Consider the following 10,084-nt stretch of genomic DNA (forward strand, 5'->3'; position numbering starts at 1 on the left):
CCATTTGTATTGTGTGTGTGTGTGTGTGTGTATATATATATATTTATTTATTTATTTGACAGAGAGAGATCACAAGTAGGCAGAGAGGCAGGCAGAGAGAGGGGAGGAAGCAGGCTCCCCGCTGAGCAGAGAACCCGATGTGGGGCTCCATCCCAGGATCCCAGGATCATGACCTGAGCCGATGGCAGAGGCTTTAACCCACTGAGCCACCAGGCGCCCCTGTATTGTATATATTAACTGTAAACAGCTTTCACATCTATTTTAATTAACTCAAAAAAATTTCTCTTTATCACCTATATTTTGTTTTACAAACGTTGTTGCCAGTTCTGAAGATGAATGAGAGAAGTTCTCATCTACTCCCGAAATGGAATTCCAACCCAGTACAATGAGATGACATATTTAGATCAACTCTAAAGGACTACAAGTTTATCTCAGATTTTCTATAAAAACTAAAACAATAATTTATCCCTACTATAGTATGTAAATTAGTTAATAATGCATAATTTTAATCCAAATTTCCTAAGTAGAAAAGTTTAAAAAATGATTATCTTTCTTTATATAAATAGACAAAAATACATTCAATTTCTAATGGTTCATATTACAGTTTCTATCCCAGAAAGTTAATAATCTATGAGGAATTCTCTATAGCTTAAATTCCAAAAAGATAAATCATTTCCATCAGATTTAATTTGCTAATACATATCTCTACTGAGATTAGTCAGAGATTCAGAGTAATTAAAAAAAAAGATGGGCAAATGTAGATGATTTAAAATACCCACCAAAGCCAAGAAGTGAATGCTAAACTTTGCAAAAAGCAAAAAAAGGCATCTTATTTCAAGGTGCAAACTTGAGAAGTTTTGATCAGTGCATTTAAGGACAATCCCCTACTCACTGCTCACCAGGTTTCTGACTGTCACAATCAATAGATTGGGCAGAGATATGCTGCAGCCCCCTGCCGCTCCGTGCATGAAGGCTGCTATAAACAGGGAGCTGTAAATCTTTCTCCAAAAGCTAAGGAGCCATTAAGAAAGCCACAAAGCACTTAGTAGACAGTGTGCTTAGCAGATTCCACATAATTACATCAATTGTTTCAGTACCATCTACAAAACAGGCACAGGTACTCTGTATTTCACAATGAGGAAGTTGAGGCTTAGATGGGTCAAGTACTTTACTGAAGGTCACACAGTAAGGGGCAAGAACAAAATCAAATGAAAGTCTGAGAAGGGGCACGTGCACCCGAATGTTTATAGCAGCAATGTCCACAATAACCAAACTATGGAAAGAACCTAGATGTCCATCAACAGATGAATGGATCAAGAAGATGTGGTACATATACACAATGGAATACTATGCAGCCATCAAAAGAAATGAAATCTTGCCATTTGCGACAAAGTGGATGGAACTAGAGCATATCATGCTTAGTGAAATAAGTCAAGCAGAGAAAGAAAACTATCATATGATCTCCCTGATATGAGGAAGTGGTGATGCAACATGGGGGGCTTAAGTGGGTAGGAGAAGAATCAATGAAACAAGATGGGATTGGGAGGGAGACAAACCCTAAGTGACTCTTAATCTCACAAAACAAAATGAGGGTTGCTGGGGGCAGGGGGGTTTGGAGAAAGGGGGTGGGGTTATGGACATTGGGGAGGGTATATGCTATGGTGAGTGCTGTGAAGTGTGTAAACCTGGCGATTCACAGACCTGTACCCCTGGGGATAAAAATATATTATATGTTTATAAAAAAAATTTTTTTAATTAATAAATTAATTTTTTTTAAATGGAAGTCTGATTCCAGAGCCCACTTTCTTAACCATTTAATGCTATATTAACACTTAACACTGTATTGCCTGAATGTGACAAGCTCCAACATAGAACATTATCATCTGGGTATCAACTGCCTAATTTGGGTTACTTATGCATCTTATTTTATAGTCTAGTGTATGTCACATTATAGAGCATTACTCATCTTTTGAGATAATTACCCCAAAAATAAATCTCTGAAAATCTGGTGGTTTTGAGATCTATCAAGGAATAATGTTTATCCCAAGCTTTGATTACTCTTATAAGCAGTAGCAACATAACTTACATATTAGATTATTCAGTTATTTAAATTCATGAGTATCCAGCTCTAATAATTCTAAACAGCTCTATAAGTGTCTTGCTAAATATTTGTGCTGTTTTCCCCATGCTATTTTTAAAAAGATTATCTTAATTTAGTGATTTGAGTATCACATTAGAAGTTAGGAAACTGGGTAGCTCTGTTCAGCTCAATCACTAAATTCCTCCTAAAACATGAAGTAGTTTCTGTTTAAATACCCTGGACACTGAGAGATGTAACTGGCAAAATAAGGTGTGTGTGTGTGTGTGTGTGTGTGTGTGTGTGTTATGTATTTATTTATCTGAGAGAGAGCGAGAGAGAGAGAGAGAGAGCAGGGGCAAGGGCAGAGGGACAAGCACACTCCCATGGCTCAAAAAGCCTGACTCTCCCTCCCAGGATGGGGAGATCACAACCTGACCCCAAATCAGACACTTATCCAACTGAACCACCAGGTGCCCTGGGTCTGTGTGTATTTAAAGTGAATTTTAAATCATATCATTTTCATTGTTAATTGGAGAACCAATGTGACAAAATTTCTAAGATAAAAATAAATCTAAGTAATTGTTCGCTTTTTAAAAAACACTTATCCGCATAGCGGATTCATTAGATGCTTTAAGTTTCCCTCAAGTTCTAAAATCCCTGGCCCATCCCTTATACCAGCATGATACAAATTCCAGGGTAGTCTGTCTTAACCATCAAATACAAAAAGGAAACCTCTGTTCTGATGATAGTTGCAATCCTGAATCCATCTTGAATTCTCATTGCCAGTGCCCTCCTGAAAATGATGACATTGGTCCACCATGGCCTACCTATTACCATAACTCCACCTCAGTGATGACTTTCTCTATAAAACCTTTAGTTTAGGATTCCAGAACTGGAAAATATCATAGGGATCATCTCTGTATACCAACCTGCTCATTTTATAAAAAAACAAAAACAAAAACTAAGAGGGATAGAATTTCCCTATGTGCATTCCATTTATAAATTTATTTTGATGCTAAGATTGGTGGAATAGTAGAAGAACTAAACTGAAGCAAAAACAATCAGTTCTAAGCCAACTCAAATTTGGGAAGTTTTATATTATTCAGAGGATCAGTGGGTAGATTTTAATTCTGGTTCCATCAGTCTCTAACCTTGGGCAATTCACTTAAATTTATAAATCTCAGGGCACCTGGGTGGCTCAGTGGGTTAAAGCCTCTGCCTTCGGCTCCAGTCATGATCTCAGGGTCCTGGGATCGAGTCCCGCATCGGGCTCTCTGCTCAGCAGGGAGCCTGCTTCCTCCTCTCTCTCTCTCTCTGCCTGCCTCTCTGTCTATTCGTGATCTCTCTCCGTCAAATAAATAAAATCTTTAAAAAAAAAATTCATGAATGTTTTCTATTCTGTAAGGTAAGCAATCAATTACTCTTGATCTCCTTAAATAAATGAGGAAAGTAAAAATATTTACTCCTGATCATTAAATACATTTAAAAAAAAACTTAAGAGTAAACACTTGATTGGAGATATGAATTAGAATAGCTAAAATTTATTGATCATTTACCATGTTTCAAATAGTTACCTAAATGTTCTGTATGCATTTATTTTATGTAATCCTCACAACCTGGAACTGATTCTACCACCATACTGATATTGCATGGAAAGAATTGAGATGTAAAGAATTTAAGGAACTCAGCCAAGGTTTCACCTTTTAGGTGGAGCAGTAAGGATTTCAACTTAGGTTGTCTAACACTAAAGCAATGCTTCAAAACTGCACTGCCCTTTAGATAACTCTTTTGCTATTGTATTTCTTAACTAGTCACTTTTCTGGACTTTTTTTTTTTTTTTTTTTTTTACCAAGAAGCAACGTGCTTCTTTATGACTCCTGATAAAATCCAATTCCTAGCTCTGTGGGCAGCCATTCACTCTATTTCCGTTCCCACTGGCATCTGTAAATTAGCCTCTGGTAATTATCTGTGAAGGGAGCAGCAGGCAGGATACAGAACAATGTAACTGCTGGTCAGACTCCAACATGGGAATTCAGCATTCTTGAGTCATCAATCCACCGACCATAGCCCAACTTGAGGACGTATTTGCTCAAGCTATAAAAATAGGCTTAGCTGCATCGTTGTAGGCAAACACACCTTCGGAGACCTGAAGCAGTAAATCCTCCATCTGCAAGAAAGAACAGGTGTTCACACATTGCCCTCAAAGACAATTGGCTCCCACTGTGTTTGACCAGATGGTGAGTACAATTTGGGGGCATCTGTCTTCCCTTGGGTACGTACTGTCTTCAGTTCCAGAAGTCATATACAGGGACTAGAAATGTAGCCCTAGACATCACTTTCATTCAAAAGTTAAGATGGAGACTCGGTAGCAGATGACTAACTTCCGATGAGGCCTAAAATGTCACAGTGTTGCATGTCATTACGTCCCTATGCTGTAGAACACTCACTCTATTTCCTTTCACACTACTTCTCTTTAGGGCAACTAGAGCAATCTGGGAGAAATAAAACTAGAACCACCCAAGAGAATAGGTTATCTTGGGCTTAAAGGAGGGGTTGGCAAATCACAGTCTGTTGGCCAATATCCCTGCCATCTGTTTTTGTAAATAAAGTTTTACTGGAAGTCAGCTACATCCATCTGTTTACACGCCATGTCTGCAGCTTTCGGGCTACCGCTGCTGAGCAGTTTCAGCAGAGGCCACAGGACATGTACTAAAAGATGTATTATCTGGATCTTCATCGAAAAAGTTTGCTGACCTCTGGCTTAAAACATGGTGAGTTGGAAATCTTAATGTACTTACATTTTTGGAATTTTCTTAGAATATATAAATGAAAAAGCAGAAATGCTCTGATCCTACTACCCATTTTGTCTCACATATGAAACCATGACCTAGTAATGCAGAATCAACCCCTTTTATATCAGTTCCGCTAGCAGATGATAACTGTGCTCTCCCCATAACAAAATACTTGACTGTCAAAATGACTCAGTACTCTGAACAGAGGTATGTCCTGATAAACTGTACTTACTGAAAAAAATGGGAAGAGAAAGAAACACTGCCAGGCACAAGGAACATAATTGTGGACATGGATGACATACTTCAATTATTTCACAGCTATACCTATGTCTGGCTATATTATCCTCTTACAAAGTATGTCACAATAGGAGGTCATGTAAACCCAGTCTCCTCTGGAGCCTAAGATCAAGCCCTAAAAGTGAAGAAAAGCAAACATGACTGATCCTTTGGTCTAAGTAGAAATGGGAGACAGCTTCAAGGAAATAGCACTTAACAAATGTGAACCAAAGAAATAGCACGTAACATAAGTAAAGCAGATCCTAAGAGAAATAATGGTTCTCATTTTCTACTGGGGCTCTAGTCTTCCTTTGGACTCCTATATTTCAAAGTACCTGTCTCTTTTGTTCATGAATGATCTTGGGATTCCACTAAATACCAACATAAATTAGAGTGATAGATCACTAAGGGAAAACCTAATTAATATTTCAACTTCAAAACAGCAGACTCTTGAAATGCTGAAACTTACAAGTTTACTGAAGCACAAATTTGTATCACATGCTTTGTAAAACTGGTGAACTGAAATGAGTCATTTAAGTAATGAGTGAGCACAGCTGATGCCCCAGCTCCCACATCTCAAAATAGCTTTACAGTTCTCTGTTCACCTTCTCCATGAAGCAGCATTCATAAAGTGATTAGAAAAATGGTGCCCCAAGGAAAACTACCTGCTGGGGCTCAAGATGGAGGAAAAAGTAAAGAAGGCTAAAAAAGGAGAATTCTAAAGCCACAAAACAGAAGGCTTATGAGTACACGCTATACAGTGATGATAATCACGAAAGTAGAGTTCTCCTAGCTACACTTCATGCTTGTGTCAAGGGAAAAAGCAGGAAAGGACGGGTATAAAGACAAGAAGAACTTTAGTGGTGGTACTGTGTACTCTGGGACTTGTAGCATATCATGTATACATTGGTTTAAAGTATCAAAAACCTGAGCAGTGGGTTTTGGATGCCTTCATGGTAAAGGAGAACATATGCGTGATTATCTGTTAAATCCTTCAGGGGAAATTAACCATAAATTTAGTGCACTGACTGGGGGCAAGTGCAATCTCTACATACCGTATGCTGATATACAGTGAAATCTGAAAGGATTTGGCCTGACAGTCAACAACAACAAAAAATAACATGAAGACTAGATGGGGCTATACAGCAAGGCATAAAAGTAATTGTCTTTCTGAAAGATCAAATGAACAGCAAATATTGAGAAGTTAGTCACTACAGAATCTGGCAGGAAACTTTCAGCAACTATTTAGCATTCTCAATAAAATACTTTTGATTTCCACTCTAAGAGTATTGCTATATGGAGGGAGCAGGTCAGAATAAGAAATTTAAAATGTGATAAAATGTAACAGGTTGAGCCTCGCGCCGTCGCGGCTCTGCCGTGCTCTGCGGCCGTCGGGGGACGCTGGCCATGGCGGCCCTGCGGCCCTGGAGGAGGGTACTTGTCCCTCCGCTCTGCCGCGCCTTCGCGGGGTCCGGCTGTCAGCTCGCCCCAGAGCGCGGCGCGGAGCGCAGGGATACTGCGTCCGGCCGGGTCTCAGGATTCTGCCCTCCAAGAAAATCTTGCCATGATTGGATAGGACCCCCAGATAAACATTCAAACCTTCGACCCGTTCACTTCTACGTCCCCAAAAACGAATCACCGTTGGAACAGAAGCTAAGACAATTAAGACAAGAAACACAAGAATGGAACCAACAGTTCTGGGCAAACCAGAATTTGACATTTCGTAAGGAGAAAGAAGAATTTATTCGCTCGAGACTGAAAGCTAGAGGCCTGGAACCCAGAGCTGGATCAGGCCAAAAAGCAACATTAGATGCAGAAGAAATGGCTGACTTCTACAAGGAATTTTTAAGTAAAAATTTTCTGAAGCACATGTATTATAACAGAGACTGGTACCAGCGTAATTTTGCCATCACCTTCTGCATGGGAAAAGTGGCCCTGGAGAGGGTTTGGAACAAGCTTAGGCCAAAACCAAAGGAGACAGCACGGAGGAGCCCACCCTGACCTGACCACTCTGACCCACCCACCATCGGGGGCCGAGTTTCTGGGAGAAGCGGCTGCTTTGGGAATCTGTTCACAAGGGCTCTAGAAACCTGTAAGTGAGCTGAGTCCCACGCCTGCTTTATGGGGGCCCCTTGGCTTCTGTCAGCACAGGGTGGACTGCAGAACAGGGGGCCTGGTGAGCCACGGGCTGTGTGCCTGCCCTGACTCTGGATTCCAAGCTGGCCCTGGGTCATGGACATGATGTTAAATAAAACCCAAGCATCGTGAAAAAAAAAAAAAAAAGTAACAGGTTGAGATGAGGAGATGGACCAATGCAGAGTTAGGTTTCCACTTCTGAGAATTCACTGGGATGTTTTCTGCTCATCAGTTTTCATTATTTTTATTACTAATATTTTCCTGTTTTTTAATGAAAACATGTGTGCCTTTTGGGGGCACATGCCAACTACTGGACCATAAAGTACATGTGTATTTAAATATTAGTATCTACAGTCAAACAATCTCCTAAGTGGTCTTACCAATTTACAATCCCATCAGAAAATACATGACAATTCAAATTGCCTCACATCTTGACAACACTTGGCCTTTAGTCTTTTCCAATTTAGTCATTCTGATATGTATGTGTATAGGTGTATATCACACTACGATTTTAATTTGCATGTCCCTGATGCCTAGTGAATCTGACCAACGTTCCTTATAATTTAGATGTGCTCTTTTGGGTTCACATCTTTTACCCATTTTCTTTGGTCATCTTGCCTTTTTCTTTTCTTTTTTTTTTTTTTTTTAAGATTTTTATTTATTTATTTGACAGAAAGAGATCACAAGTAGGCAGAGGGGCAGACAGAGAAAGGGGGGTTAGCTAAGCAGGGAGCCTGATGTGAGACTTGATCCAGGACCCTGAGATCACTACCTGAGCCAAAGGCAGACACTTAACCAACTGAGCCACCCAGGTAGCCCACCTTTTTCTTATTAATTTGTAGATGTTCTTTTATGGACACAAGTCCTATTTGAGGCTTTCCCTTTCACTTTCTCAATCCTTCTTTTGAACGCTTTCTTAATTTTAATATGGTCCAGCTATCATTTTTTCCTTTATGACTGGCCCTTTCTGTACACTATCGTGTGTACCATTAAGAAATCAGTCCTAGGAAGACCTGAGTGGCTCAGTTGGTTAAGCGTCTGCCTTCAGCTCAAGTCATGATCCTGAGGTCCTCGGACTGAGCCTCATGTTGAGCTCCCTGCTCAGCAGGGAGTCTGCTTCTCCCTCTCCCTCTGACCATCCCCCCTTCTAGTGCTCTCACTCTCTCTCAAATGAATAAATTTCTTTAAAAATCTTTACAAAATCTTTCCTAGACCTCCTCTGTTCAAATTATAAAAATTCTATTTTTTTTCTAAGAGCATTGTTGTTTTACCTTTCATTTCAAGATCTATGGATGCATCTAGAACTTACTTTTGTGCATATTAGGTAAGGGTCAAGATCCATTTTTCCATATTGATATCCAATTGAATCAAGAGTATTTATTGGCACTGCAAGGGAGGATCTTTGACCATCAACATGGTCACCTATGTGTGTGTCATAATTAACTGCTTTATGATGTTGAGTCTTTCTATCCACTTGTTCTGACCTAAGGCTAGTCCTTGTGTACCCAGGACATACTTAGTACAATATTTAGATCATGGTGGGAAATTATGGAAGCCATGTGGCAAATAGAGTTATGACTTAAACCCCCACATAGTCAGTCCAATTGAATTCTGGATCTATTCCAGAGATACTTTTCTAGTTTCTAGGTATATGGTGGAATAGATATACTCAAGCAACTGACAGAACACCCACACTGGCTTCCTAACCCATTCAGTAAGAATTACTGTACTAAAAAAGGACAAGTGGAAGTTCCTGGATCCTCCAATCCCTACCAAAATAATAAACTAAAAGTAATACTATACATACAAACATGGGATGATGGCCTGAGGTATGAAACTTTCCCAATTCATGGGTAATGGCTGATGGTTTGGCCAGACAGTAAGGGACTTGTAAACAACTAGATGGGAAAAACTAATGTGAAAGGAAATTTGGAGAGAAATCTATGGATACAGAGTATGGATTATTTGTATCCCATGAAAATGCTAATCAAGAGACCCTTTTTGTAAAGTTGTCTCTCAAGGCAGAAGCCTAATAAAAATAGTTCCTATAAAAAGCTTAGTAAGGAAAACAAAGTATAGAAAGTATAAAAGTAAAGAAAATTAAATATAAATGTTTTTTTTTTTAATTTTGAGAACATGGTAACAGTACAGGAAAGACAAAAGTCAAGCAGAGAGAGTCAATTATCATATGGTTTCACTTATTTGTGGAGCATAACAAATAGCATGGAGGACATGGGGAGTTAGAGAGGAGAAGGGAGTTGGGGGAAATTGGAAGGGGAGGTGAACCATGAGAGACTCTGAAAAACAATGAGGGTTTTGAAGGGGCGGGGGGTGGGAGGTCAGGGTACCAGGTAGTGGGTATTCTGGAGAGCACGGATTGCATGGAGCACTGGGTGTGGTGCAAAAATAATGAATACTGTTATGCTGAAAATAAATTTTAAAAAAAGACAAAAGTAATTACTGTGTATGTTGTATATATTGTATGCTCTAATATATAAAAAATATATAAGACAATAGTAACTATATATACACCATATATTATATATAACTGTAACTATATATATATATATATATACACATATTATATATTTAGTTACTTGCTGTCCATTAAACAAGACCCTCTCCATTTTAAATTCTCTGGAATATAAGTCTGGCTTTTCTGGTGAGGCAGGAGATGGGGGACTGGGGAGGCAGTCAGACTATATGACATAAAAAAATCAGGTAACCCTCCCATGCTGTTCTTAGCCCCATGACTTAACTTCATCCTCCATGGTACCTGTAGCTGCTAAATCCTGAACAG

General features: G+C 39.3%; 1 pseudogene across 1 annotated transcript; it reads left to right on the top strand.

Annotated features, from left to right (window-relative positions):
* Window positions 1-6,503: 6,503 nt before the first annotated feature.
* On the top strand, window positions 6,504-7,431 carry LOC309855322 (cytochrome c oxidase assembly factor 8 pseudogene; annotated as a pseudogene). The gene has a single exon. The product of its transcript is annotated as a cytochrome c oxidase assembly factor 8 pseudogene (transcript).
* Window positions 7,432-10,084: the final 2,653 nt, after the last annotated feature.

This window comes from Mustela nivalis (assembly GCF_964662115.1).
Source record: "Mustela nivalis genome assembly, chromosome: 20".
Taxonomy (NCBI): Eukaryota; Metazoa; Chordata; class Mammalia; order Carnivora; family Mustelidae; genus Mustela; species Mustela nivalis.